Below are 20,911 nucleotides of genomic sequence, written 5' to 3' on the forward strand. Positions count from 1 at the left end.
CACTATCTATCCTAGTGGACACACTAGCTACTGGCTTTTACTCCACCAAAGTCGGGCACCTTGGTGACACTTTTCAGGTGAAAAGACAGCAAACCATAACATACATCTCCTCTAATATGAGGCCTGTCACTGCCTCACAAGTGTTTCTGAAAAGTCTGTTTATGGGGTTGATCTTGCCTTTTTTAAGTGATGGTTATCTCTATCTGATCAGCAGGAGTCCCACACCCCGTACCAGTCTCGAGCTGGGGTGCCTAGTAGAGATGTCGCAAACATAAAAAATTTTGTTCGCGATCGGCGAACACGAATTTCTACAAATGTTCGCGAACGTGCGAACCGCCATTGACTTCTAAAGGCAGGCGAATTTTAAAACCCACAGGGACTCTTTCTGGCCACAATAGTGATGGAAAAGTTGTTTCAAGGGGACTAACACCTGGACTGTGGCATGCTGGAGGGGGATCCATGGCAAAACTCCCATGGAAAATTACATAGTTGACACAGAGTTGGATTTTAATACATTTAATGCATAAATCACCTAACAATCCAATTTGGGTTTTTTTAACAACGTGGTTTAAAACATCCAGTGTGTGTATACGATCAGGTATGATGTTGTATTGATCAGGTAGTGTAAGGGTTACGCCCGATTTACAGACATTGACATACCAAACTCCCCTTTTAATGCACCGCAAACCACCGCAAACAGTCCATTTGCCCAACTGCAAACTTCCCATTTGCACAAGATTGGATACCAAGCTAGCCATGTCCCGTTGATGTCATTGAAGGTTTCTTCCTCCACCCAGCCACGTACAACACCGAGGGTCCTGGAAAGGTGAATTTAATTGATTTTTCGAATGGGGAGATGGTTAAAAAAACGCTGGCTCCCTCCCCTTTGTTTGAATCCACGGTCACTGCGTCTGTGCCATGCAATTTACTGTCCCACCGGATATGAGTGCTATTTTCTATAGTTCTCTCTTCTCATCAGTTTAATCCCTGTTATGTCCCCAATCTGGGGTCCATTTATTAAATAGATTTTTCGAACGGGGAGATGGTTAAAAAATTGCTGGCTCCCTCCCCTTTGTTTGAATCCACGCCACGGTCACTGCGTCTGCGCCGTGCAATTTACTGTCACACCCGATATGAGTGCTATTTTCTGTAGTACTATTCTCATCAGTTTAATCCCTGTTACGTCCCATATCAGGGTGGGATTGCCTTTTGTGAAAAAAAAAATTAGGCCGGGTATCTTCGACTGCCTTCACAATGACAGACCAAACTCTGATACACCAAACTGAATTGATTTTAGGAACCGGGAGATGGAAAAAGCAGCTTAGTCAGTCCTCTTACTCCCAAGTTGGCACTGCACATGCACGGAGCAATGTTCTGTGACACCCTATATGAGTGGTGTCTTAACTATTCCTATTCCTATCAGTTTAATCCCTGTTACGTCCCCTAGGGGACGTGTGTCGAATTGATTAACCATTGTCGAATTAACAAACCATTACGACATCCTGGAATAATTTAGTTCTGAGCTTTGTACTTGATTTGTATTGGAATTGTTGGGGATTTTTTAAAATTGTCTGCATTATTTCTAATAAACTATTAAGAGACTTTATTATGATTTTTTTATTTTATGTATTAAAAACCCACCCATACAACTTAAAAAAAGATAAATACATTTTTTTAGTTTTTTCTATGAAAAAACATCCAGCCGTCCCGATCGCTTTTGATCTGATCATAATGAAGCAACGGCCTTATCATCTGGGGTGTGGCAACATTGCCAACACACTCATAGAGGTGATGATCGCTTCATTGTGATAAGCAAGCCCCTTCACCACAACAAGGTAATGATCACGAAAGGGGAATTGACACTTGTATGTGCCTTTTTTTTGTTTTGTTTTTGCTGCCACAGTGCAGCACTAGAGGCCAGAAAAATTAGGCATGTACACATGCCTGAAAAACAATGTTATTGTTGCAGCCGCTGTTGTAGCAACGGCCGGAAAAAATTGATGTTTTCAAGGCAGAAAGGTGACTAAAACATTGCGGCTTGAACCCTAGTTGGTGGCGGAGAATTCACGAAAGTCATCCAGTATGCAGACATTAAATACAGCAGCGTGGGGACCATTTTGAGGCCAAGGCATGTCATCAGGCCTTTTGTTAGTTAAACGTATCCCCTACTGTCAGTCCCTTTGGGATCCATGCCTCATTTATCTTAATGAAGGTGAGGTAATCAACACTTTTTTGACCGAGGCGACTTCTTTTGTCAGTGACAATGCCTCCTGCTGCACTGAAGGTCCTTTCTGACAGGACACTTGAAGCGGGGCAGGCCAGAAGTTCTATCGCAAACTGGGATAGCTCAGGCCACAGGTCTAGCCTGCACTCCCAGTAGTCAAGGGGTTCATCGCTCCTCAGAGTGTCGATATCTGCAGTTAAGGTGAGGTAGTCTGCCACCTGTCGGTCGAGTCGTTCTCTAAGGCTGGATCCCGAAGGGCTGTGGCTATGTGTAGGACTGAAAAAGCTCCACATGTCCTCCATCAACAACACATCTGTAAAGTGTCCTGTCCTTGCCGCCATGGTCGTGGTAGGAAGAGGATTACTTTGACCTCTTCCCCAGTTAGATTTCCGTTGTGCTGTGACATCCCCCTTATAAGCTGTGTAAAGCATATTTTTTAGCTTGGTTCTGAACTGCTGCATCCTTTCTGACTTCCGGTAATTTGGTAACATTTCCGCCACTTTCTGCTTATACCGGGGGTCTAGTAGCGTGGCCACCCAGTACAGGTCGTTCTCCTTCATCCTTTTTATACGAGGGTCCCTCAACAGACATGACAGCATGAAAGAACCCATTTGCACAAGGTTGGATGCCGAGTTACTCATTTCCCGTTCCTCCTCCTCACTGATGTCATTGACGGTCTGTTCTTCCCCCCAGCCACGTACAAGACCACGGGTCCCAGATAGGTGACAACAACGAGCACCCTGGGATGCCTGCTGTGGTTGGTCTTCCTCCTCCTCAAAGCCACATTCCTCCTCTGACTCCTCTTCCTCATACTCCTCTTGCAGCGTTGCCGCAGGTCCGGCAAGCGATGATGACAAGGCTGTTTCTGGTGGTGATGGTGACCACAACTCTTCCTCTTCCTCTTCACGCTCATCTACAACCTGATCCAGCACTCTTCGCAGGGCACGCTCCAGGAAGAAAACAAATGGGATGAGGTCACTGATGGTGCCTTCGGTGCGACTGACTAGGTTTGTCACCGCATGAGCCTACAGGCATTGCGCATGAGTGTCCAGTAACGTGGCAAAAAAATTCCCAGCTCCGCAGAGGCTGTCCTAGCACCCCGGTCATACAAATACTCGTTGACGGCTTTTTCTTGTTGGAGCAGGCGGTCGAACATTAGGAGTGTGGAATTCCAACGTGTCGGGCTTTCGCAAATCAAGCGCCTCACTGGCATGTTATTTCGGCGCTGAATGTCTGCAAAGTGCTCCATGTCCTGTGTAGGAATGCCTGAAATGGCCACACACCTTTCTGGCCTGCTTGAGGATGTCCTGTAAGCCTGGGTACTTAGACACAAAGCGTTGTACGATGAGATTCAACACATGTGCCATGCACGGCACATGTGACAACTTGCCCGAATTCAATGCCGCCAACAAATTGCTTCCATTGTCACACACCACTTTGCCGATCTCCAGTTGGTGCGGGGTCAGCCACTGATCCACCTGTGCGTTCAGGGCGGACAGGAGTGCTGGTCCGGTGTGGCTCTCTGCTTTCAGGCAAGTCAACCCCAACACAGCGTGACACTGCCGTATCCGGGATGTGGAATAGCCCCTGGGGAGTTGGGGGGGTTCAGTTGATGTGCAGCCAGATGCCGCAGCAGAAGAGGACTCAGCCGAGGAGGTTATGGAAGAGGATGGAGTAGGAGGAGTAGAGGAGGTGGCAGTAGGCCTGCCTGCAAGTCGTGGCGGTGTCAACAACTCCGCTGCAGAGCCATGCATTCCATGCTTGGCAGCCGTCAGCAGGTTGACCCAATGCACAGTGTAGGTGATATACCTGCCCTGACTGTGCTTTGCAGACCAGGTATCAGTGGTCAGATGGACCCTTGCTCCAACACTGTATGCCAGAGATGCCATGACTTCCTTTTCAATCACTGAGTAGAGGTTTGGGATTGCCTTATTAGAAAATAAAATTCGTCTGGGTACCTTCCACTGTGGTGTCCCAATAGCGACAATTTTTTTGAAGGCCTCAGACTCCACCAGCTGGTAGTGTAAAAGCTGGCGGACTAAGAGTTCTGTCAAGCCAGCTGTCAGACGCTGGGCAAGGGGGTGACTCTGTGACATTGGCTTCTTACGCTCAAACATTTCCTTTACAGACACCTGACTGTGGGCAGATGAGATGGAACTGCTCAAGGTGAGAGGCGGAGTGGTGGGTGGTTGAGAGGGGGCAAGGAGGATAGCAGTTGTTGACGTGGCTGCAGATGCTGGACCAGGAAGAGGATGGTGGCTTTGAGCTTGTGTGCTGCTTCTACTCGTCATCATGTGTTGATCCCATAGGCGTTTGTGATGTGCGATCATGTGGCTTCGCAAAGCAGTTGTACCTAGGTGGGTGTTGGTTTTCCCACGACTCAGTTTCTTTTGGCACAGGTTGCAAATGGCATCACTGTTGTCAGAGGCAGACACACAAAAAAAAAAATATGCCAAACTGCTGAGCTTTGCAATGACGGCATTCTGGTGGTGGCAACAGCATGCGTTGATTGGCATGCTGTCTGGCTGACCCCGTTTGCCGATACATGCTGTCTGACTGTGCCACTAGCTCCTTGCGACGACCTCCCCCTGCTTCCAACTGCTTCTTCTCTCTGTCTCCTCTTCTGAACTTCCCCCTCTTCTTCTCTTCGAGCAGGCACCCACGTGGCATCCACGGACACATCGTGATCATCAACCACTTGACTTGTATCTGACACCTCAGCAAAGGAAGCAGCAGCGGGTACAACATCATCATCATCATCACACTGTACGTCCATGTGTGTAATGCTGCCTGACTGAGACATATCCCTGTTATCTACATCCACTGGCAATAATGGTTGCGCATCACTAATTTCATCCAACTGATGTGTAAATAACTCCTCTGATGGATCAAGTGAAGCGGCTGTGGTGGTAGTGGTGGTAGTGGTGGTGGTGGCGGCGGGCGGGAGAGTGGTGACCAAAGCTGAGCTGGAGGAGGATGGTGCGTCAAGGTTCTTAGCGGAAGCTGTTGAAGATTGGGTGTCCTGTGTAAGCCAGTCAACTATTTTCTCAGAATTTTTTGGGTTCAGGGTACGTGGCCTCTGAACACTGGGCATTACTCCAGGGCCAGTGGAAATCACAGCACCACGAACACGACGGCCCCTGCGGCGTGGCCTTCCTCTGCCTGTCATTTTTTATTAGATAAGTGTTACTATGCGTGCAAGATACTGTGCCACTCTATATAAGTGGTGGGCAGTGGGCACAGTACAGTCTGTGTGGGCCTGACACACACGGGCTTGCAAATGTGATTTGATTACCGTTAAATTTTAAATATATTTTTTTTTTCTGAAAGGTATTTGGGTGAATGACACCCTGTAACGGTATGAGTGCAGGCCTAGCCACTAGCCAGTGGACACAATACACTATGTGTGGGGGCCTGACACACACAGGCTTGCAAATGTGATTAGATCACAGTTAAATTTAAAATAGATTTTTTTTTTTTAAAGGTATTTGGGTGAATGACACCCTGTAACAGTATGAGTGCAGGCCTAGCCAGCCACTAGCCAGTGGACACAATACAGTATGTGTGGGGGCCTGACACACACGGGCTTGCAAATGTGATTAGATCACAGTTACATTTTAAATAGATTTTTTTTTCTGAAAGATATTTGGGTGAATGACACCCTGTAACGGTATGAGTGCAGGCCTAGCCAGCCACTAGCCAGTGGACACAATACAGTATGTGTGGGGGCCTGACACACACGGGCTTGCAAATGTGATTAGATCACAGTTACATTTTAAATATAATTTTTTTTTTCTGAAAGGTATTTGGGTGAATGACACCCTGTAACGGTATGAGTGCAGGCCTAGCCAGCCACTAGCCAGTGGACACAATACAGTATGTGTGGGGGCCTGACACACATGGGCTTGCAAATGTGATTAGATCACAGAAAAATATTAAATATAATTTTTTTTTATCTGCAAGGTATTTTCTGTCACACCCTGTATAATTGGTGTGCACTGTGCACACAGTTCTGTCTATGACCGAGCCTGCAGCCTCTCACACACGGGCATATATATATATATATATATATATGAAGAAAAAAAAAGCAGACTGATGTACCAGCCCTGAAAAGGGCTTTTTGGGGTGCTGTCTGGATGCTGTCCTTACAGCAGATGAGTCTGTGGACACAGAACAATGCCCTAGCTAACGCTTTACTCTCCCTCCTCTCTCTGTGAATGCAGATTCCGAATGAATCTAAAATGGATGCTGTCCTGGAGGTGGGAGGGTCTGGGAGGGAGGGTCTGCTGCTGATTGGCTGGAATGTGTCTGCTGACTGTGAGGTAGAGGGTCAAAGTTTACTCAATGATGATGTATAGGGGGCGGACCGAACAAGCTATGTTCGCCGGGAACTATTCGCCGGCGAATAGTTCGGGACAACACTAGTGCCTAGGACCCACCAGTAAAATTTATTTTGCGGGCCCACTGTACAGATACATTCAAATATTACCTGCTAACAAAGCAGCAAGATGCTACCAGAAGATGGAATATGGGGGTCCCTGGAGTAAGTAAGAGAAGGTAGGTCCTTGGGAAAAGAGGATACTGGCTAGCTTTCCTCTATACCTAGAAGTCATCTCAGCTCTGATCGTGTATATAATAATAAACTGGGAGTTTCTTTAATAATCTATCAAGTTTTTTATATGAACATAGGCTGGTTGAGATGATGTACATTGAATATATGAATGTAGGGCAGTAAGTCTAGTGTGCTATATGCCATTTGTTCATGGGGTGGGAGACTAGGGGCCCACCTTGCGCAGGGGCCCACCAGGGGATTCACCTGTACCCCTATGGGCCAGTCTGAGCCTGCCCTGCACCCATTCTATCAGCGCTGTCACCGGAAATCAGCACTGGAACTACACTGCACCATCCACATTCTAGCGGACAGGAACTATTACTGTGTCACTGCTCCCATTAAAGTAAAAATTTGCAGGGGTCCAATACCCCACAGCCAGTTGGTGCAGGAGCTATAGAGTACTTTCTATAGCTCTAGCACCAACTTACAGCAATGAAACTACACAGAACAGCTCATCTGAGGTGCGAGGTGTCAACCCCCGCCAATCAGCTAGTGATAGCCTAGCCTGAGGATTATTGTTGAAAACGTAAAAATAAAAAAAATAGACATATTTGGTATAGTTGACTCGATATTAACCGGAACTATGAAAATATCACATGATCTACCCCATCAAGTGAAAAAATAAAATAAAAATATTGAAAAATGACACCAAGCAGCTTTTTTTTGTGACTTCACCTCCCCAAAAATGTGATAAAAAGCAACCAGAAAGCCAAATGTACCCAAAAGTGGTGCCAATAGTTTTTTTTTTTTAAGTTATCGCTCCTAAAAACCATGACAGAAAATTCCATGTTAGAAAATCCAGATGCTGCTCCTTCCTTCTGAGCCCTGGTGTATCCCCATATCACAGTTTACCGCAACTATTGGGGTGTTACTGTATTCAGGAGAAAATGGGTAGCAAATTGTAGGGTGATATTATTCTGTTATCTTTTGTGAAAAAGAAAGTTTGGCCCTAAAACAACATTTTCTCTTAAAAAAAAAAATATATATTTTCACAGCAAAGTATTATAAATTCTATGAAACACTTGTAGAGTCAAGTGCTCACTACACCCCTTAAAAATGCCTTGGTTGGTGTAGTTTACAAAATGTTGTCACTTTTTTGGGGTTTTCACTGTGGGGATAAATCAGGGCCTCTTCAAATGTAACATGGTGCCCAAAGACCATTCCAACAAAATCTGACCTCATATGGCGCTTTTTGTCTTCTGAGCCCTGCCGTGTGTCCATATAGCATTATACAACCACATATGGGGTGTTTCTGCAAATTGTAGAATCAGGGTAATCAATCTTGAGGCTTATTCAGGAAAAAAAAATATTAAAATGGAAAATCTGCAAATCTGCATTGTCATTTATGGGTGGTTTCTAATTATGTGAGCTCCATAAAATGACTTCAGAACTGAACTGATCCTTAAAAAAAAATTGCTTCTAAAATTCTCGACCTTCTAACGTCCGAAATTTTTTTATTACATTACCAAAATGATGTCAGCATAAAGTAGACATATGGTCAGTGTTGTAGATTGTAAGCCCTCACAGGCAGGGACCTCTCTCCTTATGTACCAGTCTGTAACTCATCTTGTTCATGCTTAGTGCAATTGTCTGTATTATGTATGTACACCCCTTATCATATGTACAGCATCATGGAATGAATGGCGATTTCATAATAAATAATAATATTTTTTTTTAATTTTCATTAACTTTTAGATTTTTGTATAAATAAAAATAAAACATATTGACTCAAACTCACCATTAACATAATGTGCAATGTGTCACGAGAAAACAATCACAGATTGGCTTGGATAAGTAAAAGCATTCCAAAGTTATTACCACATAAAGTGATATATGTGATATTTTCAACATTAGACCTGGCCAGGAAGGGGGCAAATGGCCCGGTCTGGAAGTGGTTAATATTGATAATTGCCATGGTCAGAATAAGGCAAAATCCAAGGATTACATAGAGCATGACAAAACTTATAATCAACCTTGTGAAGTTTGCTAAAGGTCCATGTCTTATTTTTCTGTCATGGCTGAAATATAATTTGTGACTTTTGTACAAAATGTTTTAGTAAACTATCTTTTTTTCAAAACCTGAAATTTGACAGGAATTCATGTACAACCCAAACACCATGATGTCACAGAGCCATTGTCTAATAGTCTCTGCATCTGTTACAACTATTATTAGTGTTGAGTGAATCAAAGCATTCGAAAAGAAATTCGATCTGAAGTTTAGGAAAATTTTGATTTGCAACAAATCCGAATTTCCTGGTGCTTTGTGGTTATAAATCAATTGTTTCCTAAAATCACAGCTACATATGCTACAAATTGAAAGTAAGAAGCCTGGGAACAAAAGATCAGCCATAGTGGAGTGCAGCCAGCCAATTAGTAGATGGCCATCCCCTGTGATGTCACGGCCCTATAAAAATCCTAATCCCACCCTGCTCTCAGCCATTTTACAGTGAACTGAGCATAGGGACATATGTTCCAAATGCTAGCTTAGATTGGAGAATTTTAAATAGGGAGAGTGCAGGGACAGTGTAGTGTAATCATAGGTAAAGTTTGTACACACTGTAGGGACAGTGCAGGGACAGTGCAGGCTGTGTAATCTGAAGCTGAAGGGATCTATAGGAGACCGCTCAGTTTGCATCAATCCCTACACAGAGCTGTCTAATTGAACAGTGTCCACCTTGTGTAATAGATGAGCAATTCTATTACTCCCTGCTGCTCAAATTGGGATGAATAAGCAGTCTAATTTAACTGTTATTGGGGTGTCCCCTCTTTTCATAGGTAAGCAATCCCATTAGGCATTGATTCTCAAATTGTGGTGAATAACTAGTGTAATTTAACTGTTAATGGGGCGCGGTGCCCACCTTGTTTAATAGATCTGCTGATCTATTACGCCTTGATTCTCAAAGTGGGGTGAATAAACTGTCTATTTGTACTGTTATTGCAGTGTCCCACTTGTTAAATGAATAAGCAGATCTATTACGCCTTGATTCTCAATTTGGGATAATTAAGTAGTGTAATTTAACTGTTATTGTGGTTTCCACCTTGTTTTATAGATAATTTCATTAGGCCTTGGGTCTCAATTTACGGTGAATAAGTTGTCTATTTTTACTGTTATTGGGTTGCCCACCCTGTTTCACAGATAAGCAATCCCATTAGGCTTTGATTCTCAAAATGGGGTCAATAAGCTGTAATACTACTGCTATTGGGGTGTCCAAATTAACATTGAATAACTTATTTTACATATCCACTTACTGTTACTGTACAGAAGGTCCAAGAGACAGGTGCCAGGGCCCTCCGAGGGAATGGGCAGTGGCAAAAATGTTGCTGGAGTCGGCAAAAGTAGCGGCAGAAGAGCGGGGGGGGGTAGCAGCAGTCGCAGCAACAGGTCAGAGCTGCCACTGTCATCCAGCGGTTGTGTTTTGACCAGCAATTCAGCTGTACTTGAATGGTTGACTTTGTCTTCAACATCACCCCAAATGACCTCAGATACTCACAGCCAGGAGTCGATCGGTTCCTTTGACATCCCACTGGGGCGGGCACATATGTGCTTTGATCAAAATATATTGGCTGAGAATCTCAGATTTGATCAAATCAGAGAGAGGGCTTAGTCCATATTTAATATTTGCATCTATTGTGTTATACATATATAGTGCAGTGATGGGCAAACTGCGGCTCTCCAGCTGTTGTAAAACTACAAATTCCAGTATGCCCAGTCTGCCTACAGCTATGAGCCTACAGCAGGGCATGATCATCATGCCCTGCTGTAGGCTGATAGCTGTAGGCAGACTGGGCATACTCGGATTTGTAGTTTTACAACAGCTGGAGAGCCGCAGTTTGCCCATCCCTGTGTTAGTAAATTATTTTCTGTGATTTTTCTTTTATAAATGTAGCCATGCACATCCTCATATTCCTTTATTACATTGTGCAGGGTGTTTTGTATCTTTTTCTGTGCATTTTATACAGATTCCCAATTATACTTTTATATGTCAAGTGGAGTTAATTGTTATATTCTGTTCAGAAAGGAGAAACTATAACAATAAATTAATTACTAAAATGATACCTAGGAAAACACTGGATCCCTTTGAAACAGCAGTACTCAGCTTCTGCCTACTTGTTCCAGAGAGGAATTTGTGCTGATATATAATATTAAGCATCAGGGTAGTCACTGGAGGTGGTTTCAGACTACTCTATCCCCCAATGTTCGATGGGGGAGTCGAAATTATAGTGACACCCATCTTTATCATGACTAACAGCAGTAATTGCAAACACCGCTACATAGCCCATAGATATAGTCAATGTTTAATTTAGAAATCTACTGACTGAATATCAGTAGATCCAGATTGGTATGGTGACCAAAGGAGGTTGTTTAGTGAAATATTTTTTCTAAGTGAATAAATAACGCTACAAACTGGCAGATGACTGTGTACTGGCCCATGTAATTTATATGGCAGAAATGAATTATTCATGATCTAAAGCTATAAAGACATATTATATATTCATATTTTGCTGTAATACTGAAATAATACCTTGCTAGTTGAATTTCAAGTAAGACAAATAGTTACAAGACAACTGCTACGTAATTGAAAGTAAACTTCATCCATTCTCCAAGAAATAAACTGAGAAATGACTGCTCTTTGAGTCATGCATCATAATGTGTGTGTCCTGTGTGATCGACTTGTGATTTTATGTACTAAAGTTATAGATTAAACATTAATTAGATGCTTGCTGCCCTGACCTACATACTAAGAGATAACATTCTGTGCCTCTGTAAAATGCAAAACTTGGTAACAGCTAAAGTTGCTTTTAGATCACAGATCAGAGGATATTTGGTAGACAACTGTTAAGTAATTTGGCAATAATTGCAAAAGCAAATGTTCACATTTGCTCTCAATTTATGTGCTGCATGCACATTTAGAGTTTTCTCTGGATATATATATATATATATATATATATATATACACACACCATGTAGATTGTAAGCCCTCTCTCCTTCTGTACCAGTTTGTAACTCATCATGTTTATGATTAGTGCAATTGTCTGTGTTATGTGTGTGCACCCCTCATCATATGTACAGCGCTATGGAATGAATGGCGCTTTAATAATAAATAATAATAATAATAATATATATATATATATATATATATATATACATACCATTAAAATAACAAATTATGCCTAGTTCTCTCAAAAGGTTGAAGTGCAGTAGGCACTGTTGTTTTTTATTATTATTATTACTCTTATTATTATTGTTCCTACTATTATTATAATTATTTTAATTAATTATTCTATGGCCCTGTACATATCAAATAGGGTTTTAAAGAAGATCTATCACTAGATTTCACACAAAAAATAAATAAATGTTTAATTAGATCTCTTAGACTTGATGAACCTGGTGTAGTAACTTTGACAATCAACGTCAGAATAGATGTATGATCTTTTTTAAAAGGGGTTTAGTCAATTCAGCAGATAGCATTTATTATGTATGGAAAGTTAATACAAGACACTTACTAATGTATTGTGATTGTCAATATTGCCTCCTTTGCTGGCTGGATTCATTTTTCCATCACATTATGCACTGCTCGTTTCCATGGTTACAGACCATCCTGCAATCCATCATCGTGGCTGTGCTTGCATACTATAAAAAAGCACCAGCTATGTGAGCTCCCACAGTCCCACTCACCAGAGAGACCAACATTTTTTCCTCCTATAGTGTGCAAGCTCGAGCACCACTGCCCTATTACATGGTGGTCATAACCATGGAAATGAGCTGTATATAATGCAATGGAAAAATGAATCAAGCCAGAAAAGGAAGCAATATGGGTAATAATAATATATTAGTAAGTGGCTGGTATTAACTTTCTGCACATGATACAGTTGCAAGAAAAAGTATGTGAACCCTTTGGAATGATATGGATTTCTGCACAAATTGGTGATAAAATGTGATCTGATCATTATCTAAGTCACAACAATAGACAATCACAGTCTGCTTAAACTAATGACACACAAAGAATTAAATGTTACCATGTTTTTATTGAACACACCATGTAAACATTCACAGTGCAGGTGGAAAAAGTATGTGAACCCTTAGACTAAAGACATCTCCAAGAGCTAATATAAAATAATCAGTAGGCACTCACCATCTAAATTTCACATATATAACACATTTAATATAATAATTGATTGAATAAAATATTATGGATAATACTACAATATATCTTAAAACTCTACATACAATATATAAAAATTGATGACCATATAACCAGTTACAAATGGATAAAAGTATCAGATGTTATAGAATTGAATAAAAAAATCGAATAAAAAACTTTGATAAAAATCGCATAGAATATCACATAGAATTATTTTGATGTGATTTTTTCGAATGCAGTTTTAAGTATCCACTAATTGTACTATGTACTTGTCTATGTCCTTGTTGGCAATCCAATATAAGGTTCTTTACAGAAACTGCATGATTGTGATATATAGTCGACCAAATTTTCGATCAGACTTTTATCGTAGATATCTTTAATTTATGCACTGAAGTGTCTGTTATTTTCAATAAGACACTAAGGCTGTGCAGTTATATCAAAGGGTGACTTTCGAATTAATAATACGTTTTGTCTTGCATAAGATCAGATAATCAATTGTTCGTATAAAATTCGATAGCACTTACTGTAGAGGCGTCCCTCTCACAGCTCAGCTACTCACCCAGACCCAGAACTTTTGTCTTTTCTTTTCGTATAGTGTGGTTATGGCGCTCAGCTGTCGGCGCCCCACGTGGTAGTAGATAGATACGTATTAAGAGAAAGACGAAGTTGCCAAGGTTATCTTAAATTATTCCAACTTTTTCAGATGTATTTCTTAATCCTGCAGGATATTATATTTGGTAGTTTGGTTCCTTTAGTCCGACAGAAATACAGAAAATATGCTCAAAATAGTTTATAAGAATATCCATATACAGTAAGGTATTAAAGAAGAACCAATACAAATGCAATATACAGTATATTGTTTTTAAGCATTTTTAACACACTATATAACAATAACTCAAGTTTAATACATTTTTAACTAATAAAGTATTTTATTTCTATTCTTATTTATTATATGTTTTATATCATTTAAAATTATTATGAAATACAGAAAATGACCACACTATCGTAATTAATGAATGACTATTTAATCAGGTGATGTGTAATCCATATGACTATATAGAGCAATATAGAAATGTAAGGAATAGAGTTACCATACAATTGGGAAAGAAATAAGCCAAAAAATGCAATTTGGAGAAAAAACGCAAGAAAAACTCATTATAAACGCATATGTGTTTTTTTGGCTTTTTCTGTTCTATTTTCTGAAATAACCATTGAATATAGAGTCGGGAGCTACGTAAGCCATATATTGTATATTTTATATATCAAATAATATAGGAATGTATAGAATGGAGTTAGCGTATATTTAGAAGCGAAATAAACCAAAAAACGCAACTTGCAGAAAAAAAGCAAGAGCGTTTTTTGGTTACTTTTATTTGTTTCTTTGAAACAATCATTAAATATAAAGCTGAATGTTACTCAAGCTATCTATTGTATATTTTGCATGGAAAACAATATAGAAATGTATGGAATGGAGATATCATATACTTAGGAATGTAACAAGCCAAAAAACGCAATTTGAAGAAAAATTGCAAGAAAAACGCAATAGAAACGCATATGCGTTTTTTGGCTATTTGTATTCTCCCTTTCTTTCTTAAACTATTATTGAATATAAAGTTGAATGTCACTTAAAGTTATATACTATACACTAGACAATCCATCTTTTATATGTATAAAAAGACATATTCCTACCGGATTTTCCAGCATCCCGAAAATCCAGGTCTTTGTTGTAGCCATGGACACTATATATAAAGAGAAAATAGTTTGGTTTCCATTTATGCCACTGAGGAAGAGGTGAGGTCACCTCGAAACGCATCTGGCGGACTAAAGGAACCAAACTACCAAATATAATATCCTGCAGGATTAAGAAATACATCCGAAAAAGTTGGAATCATTTAAGATAACCTTGACAACTTTGTCTTTCTCTTAATACGTATCTATCTACTATCACGTGGGACGCCGACAGCTGAGCGCCATAACCACACTATACGAAAAGAAAAGAAAAAAGTTCTGGGTCTGGGTGAGAAGCTGAACTGTAAGAGGGACGCCTCTACAGTAAGTGCAATTGAATTTTATACGAACAATTGATTATCTGATCTTATGCAAGACAAAACGTATTATTAATTTGAAAGTCACCCTTTGATATAACTGCACAGCCTTAGTGTCCTATTGAAAATAACAGACACTTCAGTGCATAAATTAAGGATATCTACAATAAAAGACTGATCGAAAATTTGGTCGACTATATATCACAATCATGCACTTTCTGTAAGAATCTTTGCATTGGATTGCCAACAAGGACATATAGACAAGTACAATTAGTGGATACTTAAAACTGCATTCGAAAAAATCCCATGAAAATAATTCTATGTGATATTCCATCCGATTTTTATCAGATTTTTTTATTTGATTTTTTATTCGATTCTATAACATCTGATACTTTTATCCATTTGTAACTGATTATATGGTCATCAATTTTTATATATTGTAGAGTTTTAAGATATATTGTAGTATTATCCATAATATTTTATTCAATCAATTATTATATTAAATGTGTTATATATGTGAAATTAAGATGGTGAGTGCCTACTGATTATTTTATATTTGTTTTAAATTAAGAGAGTGGGTGAATCACTTGCAGCAGGGCACCATTGCCACGGTGACAAGTGGAGTGAGCCACTATAACTTACAATCTCCAAGAGCTAATTGGGGTCAGGTGTCAGCCAACTGGAGTCCAATCAAAGAGATGAGATTGGAGGTGTTGGTTACAGTTGCCCTGCCTTATAAAAAACACACACCAGTTCTGGGTTTGCTTTTCACAAGAAGCATTGCCTGATGTGAATGATTCCTCGCACAAAAGAGCTCTCAGAAGACCAAGATTAAGAATTGCTGACTTGCATAAAGCTTGAAAGGGTTATAAAAGTATCTCCAAAAGCCTTGCTGTTCATCAGGCCACGGTAAGACAAATTGTCTATAAATGGAGAAAGTTCAGCACAGACTGCTCAATGAGGTGAAGAAGAATCCTAGAGTGTCAGCTAAAGACTAAAGTCTCTGGCATATGCTAACATCCCTGCCTACGATACGTAAAACACTAAACAAGAATGGATTTCATGGGAGGATACCATAGAGGAAGCCACTGCTGCCAAAAATAAACATTGCTGCACGTTTACAGTTGCACAAGAGCATCTTGATGTTCCACAGCAGTACTGGCAAAATATTCTATGGACAGATGAAACCAAAGTGGAGTTGTCTGGAAGAAACACACAACACTATGTGTGTAGAAAAAGAGGCATAGCACACCAACATCAAAACCTCATCCCAACTGTGAAGTATGGTGGTGGGGGCATCATGGTTTGGGGCTGCCTTGTTGCGTCAGGGCCTGGACGGATTGCTATTATCGAAGGAAAACTGAATTCCCAAGTTTATCAAGACATTTTGCAGGAGAACTTAAGGCCATCTGTCCACCAGCTGAAGCTCAACAGAAGATGGATGTTGCAACAGGACAACAACCCAAAGCATAGAAGTAAATCAACAACAGGATGGCTTAAACAGAAGAAAATACGCCTTCTGGTGTGGCCCAGTCAGAGTCCTGACCTCAACCCGATTTGAGATGCTGTGGCATGACCTCAAGAAAGCGATTCACACCAGACATCCCAAGAATATTGCTGAACTGAAACAGTTCTGTAAAGAGGAATGGTCAAGAATTACTCCTGACCGTTGTGCGCGTCTGATCTGCAGCTACAGGAAACGTTTGGTTGAAGTTATTGCTGCCAAAGGAGGTTCAACCAATTATTAAATCCAAGGGTTCACATACTTTGTCCACCTGCACTGTGAATGTTTACATGGTGTGTTCAATAAAAACATGGTAACATTTAATTATTTGTGTGTTATTAGTTTAAGCAGACTGTGATTGTCTATTGTTGTGACTTAGATGAAGATCAGATCACATTTTATGACCAATTTGTGCAGAAATCCATATCATTCCAAAGGGTTCACATACTTTTTCTTTCAACTGTAAATGCCACTTGCTGAAGTGAGACAATCCCTTCAAGTCTGTGAAGGTTCTCATTTATCCAGGTCACGGTAAATATCTGTAAAGAATAAATCAAGGCAACTGGACGTACTGTAGATTTCCTGAAAACGTTTCACTCGTTCTTCCAACGAGCTTTCTCAATTCTGAGTGATTGTACAAAAATTCTAGGAATAAATATGTAACTGAATCCACATCTGGTAATTATACCCAGCATTGGGTCAAAGGTGTTGATTCCATTATCCTAATTGGAGTCAGTAGGTGATAAAGACGTCCCAGAAAAAGGTTTCAAGACAGCATTATACGTGGCAGACAATAGATGTCTAACCCCCCCCCCCCCCACACCTCTATTCAAGCTTGGCTTCTCCATTTTTACGTAGATGGCCTCCTTCACGCCTCGTTTGTACCAATCGGCCTCCTTATCCAAAACACGTACTTGACTGTCTTCAAAGGTATGACCTGTTCCTTTTAGATGTAAGTACACGGCTGAATCTTGACCAGAGGTTTTGGCTCTTCTATGTTTCCCAGAATTTTTGTACAATCACTCAGAATTGAGAAAGCTCGTTGCAAGAAATCTACAGTACGTCCAGTTGCCTTGATTTATTCTTTACAGATACAACCCCTTTAAGTTAAAAGTTTTCCTGTCTGATATTAAAATGAGCCAAAGAGTGAGATAGCTGATGGGTCCAAGTACTGTACATTCATCAACTTAACCCAATCTCCAGCCACCTTGCTCAACTGGCAAGTCTCAGCTTGTACTGAGCCATGTGAGATTTCACCAGCAGCAGGGAATATGGAGCTTGTCAATAAGGGCTGTATTATACCAACAGATTAGGCTACTTTTACACTGGCGTTTTGGCTTTCTGTTTGTGAGATCCGTTTAGGGCTCTCACAAGCGGTCCAAAACGGATCAGTTTTGCCCTAATGCATTCTGAATGGAAAAGGATCCACTCAGAATACATCAGTTTGCCTCCGATCAGTCTCTATTCCGCTTTGGAGGTAGACACCAAAATGCTGCTTGCAGCGTTTTGGTGTCTGCCTGATGAAACTGATCCGTTCTGACACGCAATGTAAGTCAACTGGGACGGATCCTTTTTCTATGACACAATCTGGCACAACAGAAAACCGATCCATCCTCCATTGACTTTCAATGATGTTTAAGACGGAGCTATCTTGGCTATGTTAAAGATAATACAAACAGATACGTTCTGAATGGATGCAGACGTTTGTATTATCTGAACAGATCCATCTGTGCAGATCCATGACGGATCCGCACCAAATGCGAGTGTGAAAGTAGCCTTATGTGACTATTTTCTTTCCAATCAGACCAATAGTTGGTGTGTATAACAAAATATCTGTGTGTAAACGCCCATCTGAGCAATGATTGGTCACAAAATCTGTCAGATAATCTGTTGGTGCAATACAACTCTAAGGCTAGGTAGGGAGAGATTGAGTTTAGCTTGTAAATGCACTCATTGGGCTTGTTAGCTCTGGACTCATGGACAATGTACTCATTAGCTCTATGGTGTCTAACTTGGTTAATTTTATTATCAGATAGGAACATTTCCAAAACAAATAATTAAAATATCCATGCTGATATGGATTTTTAAAGTACCATATTTTTCAGACTATAAGACGCAAAAATGGGAGAAAAGTGGCAGTGCATCCTATAGTCCAAATGTTAATGACCACTTCCATTAGCCCAAATAAACATCTCTACTATTAGGCCTCTTTCACACGGGCGTAATATTTTTGGCCCGGATAAGAGGCGGGTGCGTTGCGGGAACATGCGCAATTTTTTCGCGCGGGTGCAAAACATTGTCATGCGTTTTGCACGCACGTGAGAAAAATCGCGCATGTTTGGTACCCAAACCCGAACTTCTTCACAGATCGGTGTTCTGTAGATCGTATTATTTTCCCTTATAACATAGTAAAATAGTGCTGGAGGGGTTAAAAAAACAAAAACAAATAATTTAAATCACCTTAATCCACTTGATCGCATTGCAGGCATCTCTCCTGTTTCTTTCTTTGCTGATTGTAGTCAAAGGACCTGTGGTGACGTCACTCCGGTGATCACATGGTCCGTCACATGATCTTTTACCATGGTGATGGATCATGTGATGGATAATGTGATTACCAGAGTGATGTCACCACAGGTCCTTTGACTACAATCAGCAAAGAAAGAGACAGGAGAGATGCCGACTACACGAGCAAGTGGATTAAGGTGAGTTAAATTTTTTTAAAAAAATTTAACCCCTCCAGCGCTATTTTACTATGCATTCTGTATTCAGAATGCTATTATTTTCCCTTATAACCATGTTATAAGGGAAAATAATAATGATCAGGTCTCCATCCAGATCGTCTCCTAGCAACCGTGCGCAAAAATCGCTTGCTTGCGGATGCTTGCGATTTTCACGCAACCCCATTCACTTCTATGGGGCCTGCGTTGCGTGGATTATCGCACCGCAACGCACAATATAGAGCTCGCATAAGTGATGCGTGAAAATCACCGCTCGTGTGCACAGCCCCATAGAAATGAATGGGTCCAGATTCAGTGCGGGTGCAATGCATTCAGATCACGCATTGCACCCGCGCGGAATACTCGCCCTTGTGAAAGGGGCCTTAACCTTTTCAGTACAGAGTCCGTTTTCACTTTAAGCACCAGGCTGATTTTTGCAAACCTAATGTGTCAATTTGGAACGCTTTTACTTATCCAACCGATTCTGAGACAGCTTTCTTGTGACACAATGTAGTTAATGAAAGTGGCAAATCTGAATTACCCCTTCAGGACCCTGCCATTTTTCACCTTAAGGACAAGGCAATTTTTTGCAAATCTGACAATTGTCACTTTATGTGGTGAATGATAACTTTAAAACGCTTTTACTTATCCAAAGCATTCTGAGAATGTTTTTTCCTCACATATTGTACTTCATTACAGTGGTAAATTTGAGTAAAAAATATTTAATTTTTATTTATAAAAAAAATACCAAATTTACCAAAAATTTAGAAAAATTGCCAATTTTCAAAATTTCTATTTCTCTGCATTTAAAACAGATAGTGATACCTCCTAAAATAATTATGACTTTACATTTCCCATATGTCTACTTCATGTTTGGATCATTTTCTAAATGACATTTTCTTTTTTTGGGACGTTAGACGGCTTAGAAGTTTAGAAGCAAATCTGGGAATTTTTCTGAAAATTTCCAAAACTCTATTTTTAAGGACCAGTTCAGGTCTGAAGTCACTTTGTGAGGCTTATATAATAGAAACCACCCATGAATACCTCTCAAGGTATTCAAAACAAGTTTTACAAACTTTCTTAACCCTTTAGGTGTTGCACAAGAATTAAAGGAAATTGTAGATGAAATTTCAGAATTTCACTTTGTCAGATTTTTCATTTTGATACATTTTTTCCAGTAAAAAAAGCAAGGGTTAACAGCCAAATAAAACTCAATTTTTGTTGCTCTGATTCTGTAGTTTACAGAAACACCCCATATGTGGTCCTAAACTGCTGTACGGGCACATGGCAGGATGCAGAATGAAAGAAACGCCATATGGTTTTTGGAAGGCAGATTTCACTGGGATCATTTTAAGTTGCCATGTTACATTTGAAGACCCCCTGATGCACCCCTAGAGTAGAAACTCAAAAAAGTGACCACATTTTAGAAACGACACCAGTCAAGGTATTCAAAACTGATTTTATAAACTTTGGTAACCCTTTAGGTGTTCCACGAGAATTATTGGAACATGGAGATTTCTTGCAGAAGGAAAGGAATGCCATATGGTTTTTGGAAGGCAGATTTCACTGGGATAATTTTAAGTTGCCATGTCACATTTGAAGACCCCCTGATGCACCCCTAGAGTAGAAAGACCAAAAAACTGACCCCTATTTTGGAAAATACACC

This window comes from Bufo gargarizans, chromosome 5 (genome assembly GCF_014858855.1).
Source record: "Bufo gargarizans isolate SCDJY-AF-19 chromosome 5, ASM1485885v1, whole genome shotgun sequence".
NCBI lineage: Eukaryota > Metazoa > Chordata > Amphibia > Anura > Bufonidae > Bufo > Bufo gargarizans.